Genomic DNA, 18894 nt, shown 5'->3' with positions numbered 1-18894 from the left:
TTATTTATTTATTTATTATTATTTATTTTTTGCCGATACACAAGCTCTCTGAGCTGTAGGGTTTATGTATGGTGCAGAACTGCGTTTTTTCTGCAGAAACCCCGAACAGAAGAGCAATTCACGCATTTTAAAACTGCCTGTCATAACAAAAAGTTAGTTAGTGGATTGTCTGTCCTTGCTGAAATGTGTCCAGCTGTTCTAAACTTAAAATGAAAGGACCGACATCGTCAATATTGTATCGTGTATAGTTGCTAGTCACCGGCTAATAATCCATTAAACCTTTCTTAAATAAGAATTAGCAAGTGGGTGTCCATTGACCTCGAGTTGGTAGAGGGCAATGCAACGCAGCTGTGAAATGCGCGGGTAGTTGTTTTTCGCTCCTAACGGATTGTCCAGGACCTTGATATTGTTTACCTCCCCTTTTATTAAAGTTTATCAAAGTATTGTATTGTGTCTTTGTTGTATGCCGTCAAATATTGGCGATGATTTTCCATAATATCACACAGTATAATTCTGTAATTAAAATTTTATTACATTTTTTTTAGATTATAGCATTACCCCTTCTTTGAACAATGCTTTTTTTGAGCCTTTTACAACCGCAATAGGTATAATTATAATGACATGACGTGCTGTAGCTGGACCGTTAAGCATTTTTCAACATTGCGCGGGGACGTGTATTAAAACAGAGAACGGGAGAAAACATCAAATCATTATTCTAAAATGAAAAGAAAATTACATTGATTTACGGTGGTGTGCAGTCTGTGATGAAAGCCATAATATATAAATAAATAAACCTATTCCTTACGCAGCCTTCTGTTCTTTCGTGGTTCAGTAATATATTGCCACTTGATGATAAGACACGTGAGGGAAATGTGTGCTCAGTCTTGCATCTCATCCGGTACTTGCACGTTTTAACCCCTTGTCGTTTACAGCGTTAAAGAATTGCGCCAAGGAGCGGACAAAATTGTAAATTGGATCACGTTAAACTGCAACAAGTCAGCCGCCTGACAGGGCTTTTTAGTGGCGGTGGTCAACCTAAAAAAACTAATCAAGTGAAGTCAAGTCTGGCAGATCAGCCTCCGCTGAAATGCTTTTGAGTTCGAGACTAGGGCACGGTCATAAAGCCACTGCACAAGTGGTTTATGCTGGACAGTTTATGCGGACTCGTTTTCACCCATATCACCAGAGGGCAGCAATGGAACTGGTCCGGGAGCTGTGTTGCCTGAATGCGGTGCCCCCGAGGTCCGTTTTTTAGAGGCTGCAGCTTTTTCATGCCCTCCCTACTTCGGCGCGAAGGCAGGAATTATCGGTCATTAAAGTGAAATTCAGAGCAACATGTTTCTTGGCATCCGATTGTGCGGGTCGAGGATGCAGTTTAGAGCGGTTAGGCAGCCTCCGCAGGAAGACGAGAAGCTCACACCAGATGGCCTTTGAAACATCCCTTCCATCCCTAAGCCCGTCATATTCCACGGATCTTCCGTACCTCGTGAGAGCAGAAATCACGAGATGAACACGGTCTTCTGAAAAGCGGCCAACTTTTTGTATTTTATTTATTCACCGGATCTCACTTCCAAGTTTCTTGATTCAGTGATGCTCTTTAAAAGATAGGGCATTTCAGTCCTCCATCACAAAGGGGTTGATGGAGCCTCCATTTCAAGCAGTGTGTCAAAACAGTCACGATTCACTTAATTGTAGCAGTCAGTTAATCATTCAGTTACCATATAATTACAGTAGGTGGAGGAGAGGAAATAACAGCACAGTGTTGACACTGAACATGTTTGAGGCACAGACGATACAGCAATGAAATCTTCACCAAGAACAAGTGAAATAGTTTTTTTTTCTGTAAGGAGTTGGGCTTGTTGGGTTTACACCAAGCATTCCTCTCTGTGTCTTTAAAAAATATTGTTAGGAAAATAAAACCAGCTGTTTGCAGCTGTGGCATATATGTGAAAAAATGGGGCACCTGTGAATGTGATACAAGTAAATACGTTCAGTGCTCTAAATTTAGTCATTAAATGTAATCTTTATTGTCAGTTGTTTTACTCTCTTTTTTATGTCCTATGTTCTTTGTGTGAAAACCTGCTCATCAAAAGATACCCTTACCTTGGCACTTGCAGAATTTGTCTGACAAGACAAACATATATATTTTTTTAAGCTGTAACCCATTTAACTAAAGACATTTTTGCATGTACTTGGCGTGCTTTTTGTAATTTTGTGACTGAGCTGCTGTTCATGTCAAAGCCCGGAATAGCATGCTGACTTCAGCCTTCAGAAATGTTTAAGCTGGTTGACTGAATAGTTTTATTTTTAAATTGATTGAGGTTGTAGTATTCCGTGAGTTTTTTCCTGTTATTTTGTTTCAATGCATTGACGGCTTATCCTGTATGGCTGCAGTGGACCTGTATCTGCTACAGCTATTCTCAAATTGCCCGTGATTAATTGTGCTCGCAAAACAAAATGTGAAAAAAGTCATTTTCTTGAATGTGCAAATTGCCAGTATGGGGTAAGTACTCCTTGTGTAGTTGGCTGGTTGTTGGATTTGCTCCTCGTGCTTGAATTTCCCATGTGCGTGTTTTTAAAAAATTGCATATCATTGAGTCATCCACTTTTTCCGATTGGTTATATTTGCAGTGATCAGAACCTGCATTAAATCATAATTTAAATTGTGCTCTCACTGCTGTCTTCCGTATGCTAATCGTTTGTAATCTTGGTTGTGTGGTTTATAGACAAGTTCCGAGATGTGCAAAACACTTTAAATGCATCGGTATTCCATGTAGCAGTAGGATATTATTTTACTCTGTTGGCAGGTCTGGTAAACAGCACTTGCTGTTTATGGGTCCCTGTTTTCCTCTTCACCCACACCTGCAGTGGCATCATTGTAGTGTTTTGCTCTGATAAACACATCGTGGTCGCTATTGGTATTGTTAGTGACATATCTGTGTGGATTGCCAAACAATTGATGAATTTGGGCACCTGGAAGATGACTGCTGAAGTTGTAGTTGACAGGCCAGATGGTCATGTGCTCAAGATTAAGTACAGGGCTCGCAGAAGTGGGTGCAACTTTTAGTAGAGCATTCTGGAACACAGAAGTGTTGAACTGAACGACTGACATGTTTGCTATTTAGCCTACCAACGCTGTCACAAGTTAAAAAAGCCGAAGTTGCAAAAGTGATTAAAAGTGGAAGTGATAATTCCAGGGAATGTGACACAACAGTGGAACATGAGGAGACAGAAGTTAAGTCAGGGGGAGGGGAACTGGAGACAGAATGTAGTTACCTGAATTCTGCTGTCACAACTGTACTGGGCTGGTAAAGTTAATGCTTCTAGTCAAAATGACTGGCAGAATGAACTATGGGAGGTTTGATGCTACAGAAGCTCAGTCTTTGTGCAGTGGCATGCTAGGCTGCAGCTGGTCTTTTTTGTTTTTGCCTTTGTAGTGCCTAAAAATCACTGGACCAGTACAGCATTGGTCCCAAATCGTAGCATAATCTTGCCTCACTTTGGTCCCATATCGTAGCATAATCTTGGCTCAATGATCCATGCATCCATCACTCATTTGGAGGGCTGAAGGAAGTGGGGAGCGGGGGGGCAGGGGGTTGGATGAGTTGGATTGTGAAACATTCATATACGAGCTGTCATTTCAATTGATTCCTTTTGAAAAGTCTCCAAAGAGGTCTTAAAAAATTCATGATCAAATTTGTTTCCAATTGCTTGAAAAACATATAACAAATGATATATTTCACATTTGGCAGGGAAAGATGAAAATGGAAAACAACGTGCTGTCAAAATGGGGATAAAAATTGTGAGTAGCACTTATTGTGGAACTCTGGGGCCATATAAAAAAGGAGAATATAATTAAAAATGTAATTTCTACCCTTTCATAGTGTCATTTTAGCACGGTTGTCATGGTTATTTGAAAGATGACCATATATCTACAGAAGGTAGAAAAAAAGAGATAACTCGGATTCTAAACATAAATAGCATATCAGCCTGAGCTTGACATCATAGCGCACGATCGTCATTCCCCCCTGTGGAAATCTCTCATTTTCTGTGGAAACGGTCGACGTCCACTGATTGCGCTGTAGAACAGTAATGGCCGTTCTTCCAGTATCATTAACAGGCTTCGAAGAAAGACCGGTCCCCTTCTTCTTTAAAGTAGTGCTTATTCAGCTCGGGAAGATTCAGCCTCATTGGACGGAATGAGGTTTGGCCTCATTCTTCTGAATGTGACACTTCCCTAGCGCCTCACTGCGCATGTTACCATGTTATTAGATACGGCTGATATCTGTGAATCATTGATATTTGTTGCTGGCCAGATGTGAGATTACCGCTCTGTCCCTTTGTATGAAATGGGCGGAGGGGTTTCCTATTTTCCAAGTGATAAATATGGGCGCTGGCTAGTCGCTTATCACTTTAGCGTGGTTGTGGTAGTCTTGATCTGAAATGTTGATGCCGTACTCTTATTTACTAATTTCATTTAAAAAATACATATGGACTACAAGTGTGTGGACAAATAATTAAATGCACTTTTATTGCACTTATGCTGCATGTGCAATGTGATGGCTGTGCAAGCATTGCTTATATTCAGTAAGAAGTAATAGCCTACATAAAGCATAAGGCATTTGTGACTTTGCGGGCTACCTGTTCAGTTATAGTGTACTCATTTATTTTTTGTATTTTGTATATTGCTTTAATAGATGTTCACTTCTTACCTGAAGGTTTTTTCCTGTTTTTGTTAAATGATTTGCCTTCTACCTGGCCCCATCTGTGCAGGCAACATGTCAGTATCTTTTAATTAATCAGCCAATAAACATTTAGCGTGCTGCTCGCCCAAAAATCCGCCGGGTCGAATTGAGAACAGGACAGGGAAATGCATTACGCCGTTCTGAATTTGTTGGCTGTACACGGCGGTTAACTGCCACTGTGTGCATTTAACAGCGTAGCGGAAATGGCCCAGGAGTCCGGACGGGAGGAAGGGTGTAAAACGCTGGGCCAGCACGGGCTCAGAATCTTTATTCGTGCGACTGTGGCGGTATTACCTGGCCCCAGAGAACCAGCCTGCTCGTGACTGGCTCGGGGACTGTGGAACTCACAAACGGTACAGAATTTCTAAATCTTTAGCTCTGTCGAGGCACATCAATACCGAAGACTTAGTATTTTAAACCTTTCTCCAGCATGCTAGAAACCCGGTAGTGTAAATGCTAGGGCTGTGCTCAAAATATTGACACGGCACTACGTTGTAACTTGCCTTGTGACGACCTGCATATCCACTGTGATTGTCACTTCAACGCATCATTCAATTTGAGCTGAACAATACGACTGCTATTTTGAAATGATGTTTCCGAAGAGTGGGCGTAAGGATTCATAACCGTGTTCTTTGTTTATGATGTATTTTTGTGCAAGCTCGTTTTACTTCAAAGGCTTTTGTTCTTGGCTGGAATTGTATAGCCTCTTTGCATTGCTTTAATCTTTACAGAAACAACGGTTGTACTAAATTATGTTTTCTGATCTGATTTGTTTTGTTTAAAAACTTTCAGGATTGGCTTCCCCTCGTGTATCGGCACATGTGCTGTGTTGCGAGGCAGGCAGTACCTGGCAGTGCCGAGCCAGTAAAAACAGTAAAAATGTGGCCACCATTTCAGTTCCCATAGTGCAATCAAGGTAAAAGAAAAAAAAAAGAGCAAACTTAACTTCAAGCTCTGTTATTAGACTTGTCAGGGGGAGTGTGCATGTGACATGCACCCTGTGAAAGGAAAAGCTGAGAATAGAGTGGGAACGAACGCAGAGGCACCTCTTGCTCGTGTCTGTTCTGCAAGCTGTTCACCTCTTTCTTGATTCCTGGAAAGAGGAATGTCTTGTGTCTCTGGTGCAGAGCCACAGAACCATGGGCCTGCAAGGACAGATTCTCAGAGCTGGAGAGGCCAACTCCGTGCTTCTGTATGTATGCAGTACATACACAGTGTGTGCACATATGAGAGGCTGTTTAAGCCATAAATCATACTTCCTCTCACACACACCATTATGCTCTCACACACACCATCATACCCTCTCACATACACCATCATACCCTCTCACATACACCATCATACCCTCTCACACACACCATCATACTCTCTCACACAGCACTATACCCTCTCACATACATCATTATATTCTCTACCATTATACTCTCACACACCATTATACTTCCTCTCACACACACCATTATACTCTCTCGCACACATCATCATACTCTCTCACACACACCATCATACTCTCTCACACACACCATCATACTCTCTCACATACACCATCATACCCTCTCACACACACCATCATACTCTCTCACACACACCATCATACCCTCTCACATACACCATCATACTCTCTCACACAGCACTATACCCTCTCACATACTCTCACATCATTATATTCTCTACCATTATACTCTCACACACCATTATACTCTCTCACACACACCATTATACTCTCTCACACACACCATCATCGAGAATAGTAGTATGCGTGAGAGAGAATGATTGTATGTGTGAGAGGCTATAGTGGAATGTGTGAGAGAATACTAGTATGTATATGAGAGTTTCATTGAAAAACGGATGATAGTTTGATTGAAACGGAAGGCAGTTTAAATGATCAGTTCCTGATTGGCTTAAAGCCTTTACACAGACAAGACCCGCCCCCTCTCAGCGGCACCTCCATCTCCAGTTTATATGTGATGGAAAACCAGTTTTCCATCTCGTATAAATCTGACATTGCTTGTGAAGTTGTCACCCATTGTGTTCTTTATGAGAAAAATCATGTAAAACAATAACATTGAAAAACTTGCAGGAATGAAAGCGAATAAAAACAAAAATGCTGAGAACACAAACACCAATAACAACTCACAAAACAAGTGTGTGGTAAATGTGATAGTATTGCAATTCACTACCATTATGCTATAGGAAAAACCACGCTGGCAGTGACCTGTCGAAACAGCAGCAATAACAATGTTTATCCGAAATTTATTGCAGTAGTAATTGGGTAAATGAAATACAAATCTGTTCTCAACCTGTTTTCTATCTCACATAAACCTGACATTGCTTGCAAAGTTGTCATCCATTGTATTCTTTACTAGACAAATCAAGTAAAACAATTACATTGAAAAACATGCAGGAATGAAACGGGAATATTTTAACTGAGATGCTTTTAGCACTGTTTCAAGAAGGTGAAACAGAAATGTGTAGTGGGATGCTAGAGGTGCTTTAAGCCTTGAAACCTGCGATTTTACAGGTTTTTCAATGTAATTGTTTTTGTAATTATGTAATTATGTAATTATGTCCACCAACGGCCTCGATTACTGGCTAGTCAATAGCTAGAATGGTAGCTGGCTGGTTAGGATATAGCCACCACTGGCCTCTTCTGACACGTTTTGGCACTTCTCCAGAACCATACACCTTGCTATTGTATTAACAAAGCTAGTTGAATTTAAAGTGGTATTAAAACTAGCTTGATTTAGATGCTCCCTGTCAATTTGAAAGCTGGAGGGGCTGCTGAGAGGGGGCAGGCCCTGGTGTGTGTGAAAGAGTATAATGGTGTGTGTGAGAGAGTATGATGGTTTTTGTGAGAGAGTATAATGGTGTTTGTGAGGGAGTATAATGGTGTTTGTGAGAGAGTATGATGGTGTGTGTGAAAGAGTATAATGGTGTGTGTGAGATAGTATAATGGTGTGAGGTGTGTGTGGAGTTAATGTGGGAGAGTATAATGGTGTGTGTGAGATAGTATAATGGTGTGTGTGAGATAGTATGATGGTGTTTGTGAGAGAGTATAATGGTGTTTGTGAGGGAGTATAATGGTGTGTGTGAGAGAGTATAATGGTGTGTGTGAGATAGTATGATGGTGTTTGTGAGAGAGTATAATGGTGTTTGTGAGAGAGTAAAATGGTGTGTGTGAGAGAGTATAATGGTGTTTGTGAGAGAGTATAATGGTGTGTGTGAGATAGTATGATGGTGTTTGTGAGAGAGTATAATGGTGTTTGTGAGAGAGTATAATGGTGTTTGTGAGAGAGTATGATGGTGCGTGAGAGAGGAAGTATGATTTATGGCCTAAACAACCTCTCATATACACACATGCACGCGTGCACACATACAGACAGGCAGACAGACGCACACGCATACACATGAGCGCACACACACACACACAGTGACGTTTGCATTTTTTAAATGTCTTTTTAAAAAAATTGTGCCTAGTTTTTGCAAAAAAAGAGAAGATTTTCCAATTGCATTTTTTTTTCTCTAAGCATTTCAGACTGCCAGAAAGTACTCTTTTACTCGTGTAAATGGTCACAACCCCTTGTCCTTTGTCATGCTCATTGGTTGTAATTGCTTAAGGCACAGACTGGCTTGCACTTTAGCTGAGCTTACCGGAGCTACTCTCTTTCAAACCCTACCCGTCCGACACTCTGGGCCATGAGCTTCTGGCCGTGCCCTTTTTGATGGAAAGCTCTGGAGGGCCTGTGCAGATGAGGATATTTTATGAAATTTCACAGGTCGCTTAAGGCCGGGATTACACCAGACGCAGAGAGTTTGTGTAGCGGGAGCGAAGCTTGCCGGTCAGGTACGCTAGGCATAGCGGGCACTTTGTGCTCGCTCCGGGGCTTGTGTGGCAGCTGTAATCTACTAGCATGGGCGCCGCGTCCCAAGTAGTTCCGGCCAAAGTCGTGGAAAGATCAGTCTAGGACCCTTTTTTCTGATTTAGGATTTGATCCTTTGGGTATCTTTTTTGGTACAGGAAACCATGACACTATCCTCTTATTATGCCTAGACAGTTCTGGCAGTTAACCAGAAAATTTGACATGCATATTTTGACAATGTAACAACGGAGCCGGTCAGTCCATATGGCAAGTGTAGATAATCTAAGAGACAGAAATACTTAAGTTTTACAGTTTTACATTCTTTCCCCTCGCTAGCATAAATAAGCACAGTTTTACATGAAATACAAATAAATAAATACATAAATAAACAATCAGATCTGAGTGAGCTCCCCAGAGGAAATGGCTTGGGGGCCTGTGGAAATGTGCTTCTATAGGCAGAGCGGCTGCAGAAAAGACTGGAAAGGATAGCCACGTGCTGCCCCTGTTCGAAACTGCTAGAATCTGAAAAACCCACATCTGCACAGCTTAGCCCAGAACACCCTCTCCCAGAGGAGCCTTTACGCAGCGCCACTGGTCGGGTCACGCACTGCAGTTGCTCACATTATTGATGAGGTGCAGCTGCTGTAATGGCTGCAAGGAGAGAGCTGTCCGTGGTGCTGCAGTGCAATTGTGAGTGAAGGAGAGTACTGTCCATGGTGCTGCAGGACACTAGTGAGTGAGGACGGCGCTGTCCGTGGTGTTGCAGGACCGCACTAAGTAAGGCCAGCGCTCTCAGCGGTGCTGCAGTACTCCTGTGCGTCAGGACCATGCAGCAATGCTTCCTCTGAGTTAGGCCAGCGCTGTCCAGGGTGCTGCAGCACTTACACGTGTGAGCGCAGTGCTGCACAGTACTCTGGTGATGATTGGGCTAAAGTACTTTTTCACGCTAAAGGTAGTTTTATACATTATTAGGCTGCTCGGTCACAGCTCATGCTCTGCTCACCGCTGTCTGTGCAGACTAGGCAGTGACGTCTGGGGTCTGAAAAGACGCTTGTGCTGAGAGAAGCCCTGTCTGATGCCGCATCACACCACACGGTCACACCAGTACTCATGCTTTTATAGGGGCGACATAGCTCAGGAGGTAAGACCGATTGTCTGGCAGTCGAAGGGTTGCCGGTTCAAACCCCGCCCTCGGCATGTCGAAGTGTCCTTGAGCAAGACACCTAACCCCTAACCCCTAACTGCTCTGGCGAATGAGAGGCATCAATTGTAAAGCGCTTTGGATAAAAGCGCTATATAAATGCAGTCCATTTACCATTTACCATAGCACTAAAATTCTTAACATAGAACGCTTGGATGTCGTGAAAGTAGTTTAAGATGACTGTAAATACACTAATGTGTACTGTGATGCAGTGGTCAGAAATGTCTTTTTTCTGTTTTGGAATTCCTGTGTTGGAACGTCTGTGTACTGGAATTCCTTCATTTTCCTGATCCCATGGGATGTTAAAATATCTCCTTCCATTGCTTGAATCTATGGCTTTACACTGGCCACCTTTTGAGATTAATCTTTTTGGTTTGATAGTGGTTGTGGTTTGAGAATGTATCATTCTAGGTATATTGCAGGGTAGGAATGTGGTATGTGCTATTCTGATCTTCGATTACAGATATTCTGCCAAAGTGTACACCTGTAACTTAATGGCAGAGTAGGCATTGGTCTCTCTGGTAGATTAGCTATTGCCTGTTGCCTATATTCATGTATGTATGTATGTATGTATGTACGTATGCATGTGTGCACAGATATATTTGGAATTTTCAAAGGTAACAATATATATCCTGGTATATATTTGTTCCTCCTAATTTCAACAGAACATGCTTTAAAAGGAATAGAAGACTCATGGCTAGTGACTGCTTGGGGAAGCGTACACCCATGTGTTTTTATTGGAGACTCAGTCACATTGCCTGAAGTAACAACCGCAAGGGTTAGCAAGCAGCGTTGCAATCGGTGTGAACACTGTATTTTCCTGGGCTCGACATTAAGGATTTTTTCGTTGGCGTTCTGCTTGCCCCTGGTATATTTACATTGGTCCAGCTGCCAAAATAAATATAATCACTTTTTAGAGGAGATTATACTTACTATTCGCTTGAAAAAGTGTCAAAACGCCATTCTGCAGTGCTGGTTTAAAAGTCCTTTATAAAACATGAATCTGCCAGTCGCCCCCGTGAAATTGTGGATGACTTCTTTGCCTGAGTGTTCTGAATTTCGAGGTGAGACACTTGCAGTTTAACTGAGGGAAAAACAATTACAGCAGACATAATAATCGTTTCAATGTTACTTCAGTAAATGGATGTTTTATCTTACGAGTAAATATCTCAAACCAATTGAGACTTTAGTCGGGACAGATATTTATGAATGATCAAGTTTAGGTTAATTAGGCGTGTGCAAGTGTTGGTACGAGAATGAATGAATGATAAAGCTGTAATGTTAGTTGATTGATAGGCAAGTTTCAGTAGCGAGAGGACACAGTGGTCACGCTAGCCAATGGAATGCTGCCAATGGAATCTCTGGACCGTGGAGCATTTCAAAATCTGTATTTGTTTTACACCAATCCACTGCGTTCTGATGAAAATAATTATTTTGCTATGATATGCCAACTCACAATAATAAGACAATAAAAGTATGGCATCCTTAATTTTATTGTGACACTTGTGATAGAATCTGGATGAATAAAGATACAATGTTTTGGCATTCTGATCAAAATGAATTCCTGCCACACAGGCTAATAATATAAAGAGCTTGCCAGAGCATGACATCTTGTTTTCAACTTTTCATTCGCTTTCTCTGAATCTCACAATGCTACCAGCAACTGTGTAAATATTCTGATCGATAAACAACACAAATGTCAGGCCGAAAGACAGTTGGGTCAAAGAAACAGGCTTAATTATTTTGTTGTGGTTCAAGTCTGGGTCATCGCCCTTTTGTATCAAAGACCTTGGAATATCTGTGTTCATAGAATTCAGCATATTTTTTCCCCCTGTGTTTGGCTTTTTTCTCTGTAAAAGCAGAATCCAGCCATTGAATATGAATTTGTTATTTGTAATCTAGTGTCAGTACAGAAAAGATCAAGCTGTAGCATAGTTTCAGGATGGTTATATTGTATTTTTTTTTTTTTTACCACACTTGACTTACTGAGAGTACTGGCCCAGTTGGGCAAGTGACGAATCAATCAACTGGCCTGAACCAATAGTAGTAGCCCTGGGCCAGCGGGCATTCATTACTGTTGAGTCCTGTATTCTGACCAAAATCTTTGCGCGGAAACTCTAACTATCAAAATCCATTTTCTACGGGTATAGATGATATAACCAAATAAATATCTTGGCACATATAAATTTTTACCTATATTTCTACTGATATACTTTTTATACCACCCACCCCTTGTATTTATTTATTTATTCATCCATTTGTTTAGTGGTTGACTGATTGATTGGCTGATTGCCACTTGGATACAATTTTTGCACGTTTCTGTGGTGAAGAATCATGTTGAACGCGTAACTTATTCAGATATTGCAGAAGTACCCCAGGCTGACAGGGTTCTTGTTCATTCTCCAATGCTGGTATCTGAAAGGCGGGAGGTGCAACGTCATGCTGGTTTATAGCCGTCTTGATTTCTCTGCAACAGGCAGCATATGGCCTTATTCCAGTACGTCGAGGATGAGGTCCACGTCCTCTTAAATCTGCTGAAGGTTTTTGGGGAGTGCTGTCTTCTTCTTTTTTTTCTTTACCCCAGGAGTTCTTGAGAAGAAAGGATGAATTATAGGCCAGTGAAATCTGACATCTGCTGTCTTCCTCCAGAATTAATCCTGCTTGCTAATTCATCATGCCTAAGCCCCGAGAATACTACTGCTCTCACCAGTGACTGGCTCTCTGCCCTGCTGTTCTGGGCTGGAACTGTTACTGTTGCCACTAAGCAGTCAGCCTAGCTACACCTACATTTGGAAAATTTACATAACTTTTGCTCAATTTTTTTTAGTGCTCTATTAAGTACTATGAGTTTAATGACACGGCCCTGTCTAATTATTATTATTATCATTAATATTAATAATAATAATAATAATAATAATAATAATAATAATAATAATAATACTTTTTAATGCTGGTATAGACCTTCTTCCAAATTGGACAGGCTAAGAGAAATAGAACATTTCTGTTTCCATCTGTCAGTTGTCCAATATCAGTCCCTCAGGCTCCCCACTGTAAGGTCTCCTCTATTTAAAGCCCATCTTTCTGTCCATCTCGTCTTGCGCAGTGAATCTTGCTTGCATCCTTTCCTCAACCTGCCGCTGGTGCAGCGTTTCCTCTTACACAACACATCGCCCACGCTGTACCATCTCATTGTGCGCGTCCCCGCTACCTCCACTCCTGTGTGTCACCGTTCATCTGCCGGCTGAGGAACTTTGGTGTCGCGTCGTCTTAAAAACAACGAAAATAAAAAAAAATCTGTGAGCCTGTGAGTACTTTGTCTGTTGTGCGCCTTGCTGTTAGTGCAGCCCTGCGAGGGAGAAAGCTGATTGGAGGAGAGGCTCTGGCCGATGACAGCCGCTAGTCGCTGTGCTGTTGGGAGGAACTAATGCAGTTAGCCATGCCGGCTTAAGCCCGCCCGACCCCTGCCGGGAGAGGACGAGCCGTGGCGCGTCGCGGCGGACCGCTTCGGTCGCCCGCGGAAAGGCTCCCCTCTCCAGACTGTGCCTCGGTCTATCCCAGCATGCAGCGGGCTGACACTCCCGCACGGGTGTCACTGTGGATGATTTCTCGGTTTCACTGTATTATTTTGCCTTCGGGCATGGCAGGTACAGTAGGAGATTAGCCACGTCGATCATTTTGAGCCATAATGGAGACTGCCGCTGTTGGACTTGGAACATTGCCATTTTTATTTTAATATCCTTTTTTTAAACATTCAGTCTCTGCAGTTAAGAGGAAAACAGAGGAAAAGGAGAAAGCATACACGTTTAACATATGAATATTAATTATTAGCTTGACTTCAGCATGTCCTCCATTACATTCTTTACAATTATTAACATAAATACGGATGCCTATCCAGCGTGTTTCCATTCATTCATATTCATAAAAGACTGTATTCTGTCTGTGGCTGTCTCAATGAGATAGCATCTTCACAAGCCCGCGGTTTATTTGTCATATGGAGTACATTGTGCACACATATTATTATTACGCTGTGACAGCAGACAGCAGCAGCTACACACGCAGCGCTAACCATGGACGGATTTACATTCGTGAAGTAGATGATGACTGAATACCGTGCCTCTAATTCAATCTTTTTGCAATTTCACCATGTTTATGCACTGGCGAAATTGCATATAACAAGGTAAATATGCAAAATCGTGCAGTGTTTATTGATAAACTGGTCAAGTAAACTAAGGTGTGTACTTGCTATTATAAACCTTCAGGTAATTAACTGCTACGTGTGAAATGTGGCACTTTGGATTTTAACATCACGTCCTGTGTGTTAGAAAACATTGTGCGCATGCATGTGAATGGGTTAGCATGCAGTCTTTGCTGCCGCTCTAAACTCTCCTGCTGCCTTGTGCTCAGGGCCTGATCCTGGAGCAGCGGAGCGGATGATCTGTGCGTCTTTACCTCTCCGACCCACACGCGCGCGTGTTCAGTCACAGCGCTGGTCCCGCGCAGCTCGACCCGGGGTGAGGGCCTGCGGGACGGGGCGAGCGTCAGCGCGGGAAGGATTGAGCAGATGGGCGGGTCGGCCCCTCCCAGCCCTTTCGGAGACGGGGCGGACGGGGCCCCTAATTGCTCCGTCTGTGATTAATATGTACCTGGCAGGTCATCAGTCTGCCCGCGCACGGAGAAGAGCTCAGAAATCTCATTCGACGCTGTCACTTATCGCAGCCGAGGCACGTGATTCGCTGATTAAAATAGTACAAAACGGGCGCCGGGGGGGGGGGGGGGAGGAGACTGCGGGGCCTTGTGGGAGCCGTCAGCTGTCTCTCCGAACCGAGCTCTGCATACAGACAGGCGGCCCTATGAATATTCAACGCGCGGCCCTCCCGCGTCCTGTCCATGTTAATACACACGCGTGCAGTAAGAGCCACACGCTCACGCCGAAACAGCGGCGTCGCCGGTCCCTTTGACAGTGACGCGCCGCCTCAAAGGACCCGCTTTTTTGAGATCGGAACCGGCGGTGTAATGAATCGGCGGGTAGTTATTCGGGACGACTTAATTTTAGCACAAATTGGAGAAAGGGCACCTATTAGAGACGTCCGTGAAAAAGCAGACTTCCTCCCTTTTCATTAAACCCCCTTCGTTCTGAATCAATGTCACATTTGAATGCTGTCAGGAGGGCCACCATGCCATTCCATGTGTGTAAGCAGCTTACTTTCTAACCTATGAAGTCTCTCCCCCACCCCCCCTTCCCATTGGACACGCTCCTCACCGCTTACTTTAAGACGGCCCGGCGCTATCGAACGGAGGCAGTTTCAGCAAAACTTAAAGCGTAACCGTGACCGCATAGACCCCCCGATGCACTCCCAGGGCGATAATTTCAAAAAGCGTATTCCAGGAATACATTTGAAAAGATTAGCGATAAAATATTCATCAGCTTGGAGTCATTCTGCCGTTGTAGAGCATTACGTTTGGAGGTGAGATGCTCGGTCGTAAACTACCCATTGGTCTCGCTTTTCTCCCTGGGGCGGGGGGGGAAATATCGTGGTGAGAAATCTGGCTGTGCTCTTAAAATCTTCAACAGATGATCACAGGCTTCTAAAAAATGTTTAGACTGTAACCGAGAAGGAGAAAATTGGAGACCGCTGATAGACCAGCAGGAACACAGGATTGGTAAACAGTCTGTGCGCGTTATAGCGAAAGGGCTCCGATTAAACCTCAATAACTGTGTTTCCATCGCGGACTCGCAGGAAGCCGTGACACTGCCGCCTCTCGCTTCCGAGCCGTTTCCCTAGCGTGCGCCGCGGGCGGCGGCCGAAGGAGTAGATTCTTCTCCTCTTCTGACATCGATAAACAGGGTTATTGACGAGGAATGCGCGTTAAGTAAAATGCGAAACCCGTCTCGCTGGATATTTTTTTTTCCGCTGGGTCTAGAGCAATTTCCAGTCCCCCGGGGGAGGGGCGGAGGTGGGAGAGGTGGCGGAGAGTTCAGCCGAATTCATCCCGCCTCAGCTTTTTATGGATTATCGAGCGCAGTTATTTGAACAGGCGTTTGTCATGAGCAGAAACCGGTGAACATTTGCACATTTCACATCGGCTACCGGAGATGCGCTCTCTGGGCCGTGCCTGTTCATTAACCTCGAGGCTAAAGCGTTTATTAATTTGACTGTTTTGATTTGAATTACGTTTTAATTTGAGGCGAATCGAATGTAAGCCTGTTCATTTTAATTTAATGAAATGTGATTTAATTTAAATTCAATTTAATGATAAATTTGGTTTTTAAATCAGGCACTGAGGTGTGCAGTCAAGCTGAGGTCTGAAGTACAGAACCTGACCAATGACTGCTGTGTTTTTAGGTGACTTAAGTCGATCTCACTTTCAGCGTGCGTTTACTTGCCTGCGTGTTGATGGTCGAAGCTGAACACATTTAGTGTTAAGATGTGTTGCCTACGAAGATATTTTTTCTCATATTCTAGCATGCTTTATATTTTATAAGTCTTTTTAAAAGTTGATAGAATGACTTGTGGGGGCTAGGGGGGATAAAATTATAGTTTAGGGAAATAAACTCATCCTTATGCAGAAAGGCGAAGCCTGCGGTTGCTCACATGACAAGCAACGCATGGAGAATGCGATAAAACCTTCGGCTTTTAGTATCTCTCCGAGTATGACTCTGCTTTTCAAGACAAAAAAAACAAGGCAGCCTACTAGACTGTGCCCTCGCTGCTGGTATTAGCTGAACCCAGAGAGCTCTCTGTCCGTGCCGTCCACTGTCGTCAGCTACAAACTCAGGAGATGGATATCTGGGGCCAAGAGGCATAGTTTTAAAGACTTGATAAAAGCCTAAGATCTTGCAATTAAGTTTCATGTGTCAGCTCGTCCGCATCGCTGTTGGAAGAGTAACCAGGGAGATGTCAGTTAGGACTGGGATTCTCTGCGTCATCATCTCCAACCCTGTTCTAATTCGCACAACGAGCAGAGCCCACATCACGTTATGAGACTGAGGGCCAGCGTAGGTGTGAGTGCAAAAGCAATTAGCATTTAGCTCTCCTCTTGCTCCTTTTGGGAGGACGGGCAGCTCCTTGTAATTGGATAGTGGGCTCTTAAAAGGCATTATGGGGCTCAGGTTATATTTCCTTAGCTGGTCACATGGGCACCACGGAATCGCATCAGCAGGAAGGCAAGAATTAACACTGCTAAGAGTGTTCCTGGTCCCTTTTTCCTAATGACTGAACTGAGAACTGGTTCCAGAAACAACAAACAGTTTAATATGACCATGGTTATGTAACTTAAGTAAAATGTCCTAAAATTGGAGGTTGATCTTTGACTCCATTGCAGACCAATGGATGGTCCTTATACCTGTGAAAAATGAGACACAGGATACCTCCTGGCTGGATTTTTAGAATTTGTTTCTTCTTCAGCCAGGACAGATATGCAAGCAGGTATTCACAACCTGGAGAAGAAGAAAGAGAAAAATAGCAAGTGCTGTGCGCTGAAAAAAAAAACACACAAAAGCAGTTATTCCTGTGTTAGGCTCACTGGCCCCTGTCTTTGCTGAAGAGGATAAGGGCAAACACCTTTTCATCCTCCCGCACTAAGCCATCTGACAAGCCAGCCACCCTGAGCCTCTTTCGCTCGCGCTAAATCAGTGACCCAAGTCATCCTCCCAACATTATTAGCAGCAGCGAGAAAGTGCTAACCGCCTCAGATGCTTCGACTGGGAAGGACACGCCAAATAGCAAAGCAAATAAGAGAAGAATGAAGCAGCTAAAGACTTTAAAGAGCCGGCTGAATGAGCACTGAGCTAGCCTGCAAGTAGATATAAAGTTCCTCACTGATCCTGTATTTCACAAATGCATTCCCTGTTTTCTGCTGGCCAAACATGTAGTAATAGAGGAGTAAGGCTTGGTGTTGCGCCTAATTGATGGAGCTACTGTGCGGTATTTGTAACCACATAACTGATCCGAATGTTGCGCTTTACCACGGAGAGCAAAATCGTTCTACGGGTTGAAAACAAGCCAGTGCCGCTCATTGTAGCTTCACCCATGCTGGGCTTCTAAAAAAAAAAAGAACTCACCATGCTGTCAATGACAGTGACACAGGAAGCTGGGTCTAAAAGTCTGCACTACTGGGTTGAATGCTGTAAAGACACCTATAATGGACTGCAATACCAAAAATGTGATGGAATGCGCGGTATTTTGGAGAACATAGCATGTCTAGCTCACAAAAACTGTTAAATAACACATGCATCCTATCTTCTGTCATACTCCAAGAACGTGTATGTAAAACATGTGCCAACAAACCAAATAAATTTGGATGTATTATATTTCATATAGTTTTTTGTCCTACTGAAATCAGTTTTGCCGGGGATCCTGCTTTCAAAAGACTCCACCGTGGTTCTGTGGGTGCTCTAGGCATAACAGAGCAATTACTGAGAAGGCATGAAACACACACTTAAGGAGCAGAAGTGTATTGTGAGTCTAAGTGCTTAACTGAAAGCCAGGGCGGGGGGTACTCAAAACTGTTACTGCCATTGACAGGTCTGTGAGCTGCGGTTACGGGCTTAAAACAGTTGCTCATTCAAAGCTAACTCCAACTGGTTCGGTGTGCTATGAGGGAGCATTTAAAAAAAATAAATGTTCAAATAAATAAAACCTCAAATAAATGTTATAAGCTCTGCAGGGCTCCACTTCCAGGATTGTTCTTTTGATACGGTGCCGTTGTCATACAGGCCTCCTTTGGGAGGAACCCAGAACCCTGCTGATAGATATTACTTTCAATCAGGTAGGTTAATTATGTCTAGTCTCTCTTTAAGCCTCAGTTAAGTAGGTATAAATTTTACTCATATTCTAATCTCAAATAGATTTTTTCTTTCCCCCCCACTCGCTGACCTTCTCTAAGATTTAAAAAGAAAATACTCGGCTCAGTAATTCCCTTCATTTCCAACCAGGTCTGATAAATACATGTAGATTTTTATTTTAAATCGATGTCTGTGGAGCGAGGTTGTTCTTTCTCATTAAGGCACCGGGCGAGGTGCCGCGCGGAACAGTCACACTGTAATGTGAAAGGAAGACTGTCAACGCGCAAGACCAATTGTGATAGT

The 18894-nt window shown here is 43.1% G+C and overlaps 1 protein-coding gene across 3 annotated transcripts in view; it reads left to right on the top strand.

Annotated features, from left to right (window-relative positions):
• The window catches only part of LOC135236004 (protein CEPU-1-like), a 258438-nt gene that overhangs the window by 658 nt on the left and 238886 nt on the right, over positions 1-18894 (top strand). The window lies entirely within an intron of this gene.

Source organism: Anguilla rostrata, chromosome 12, assembly GCF_018555375.3.
Source record: "Anguilla rostrata isolate EN2019 chromosome 12, ASM1855537v3, whole genome shotgun sequence".
Lineage (NCBI taxonomy): Eukaryota > Metazoa > Chordata > Actinopteri > Anguilliformes > Anguillidae > Anguilla > Anguilla rostrata.
Note: the sequence above shows the minus strand (reverse complement) of the source record. Positions and strands in the feature narration are given on the sequence as shown.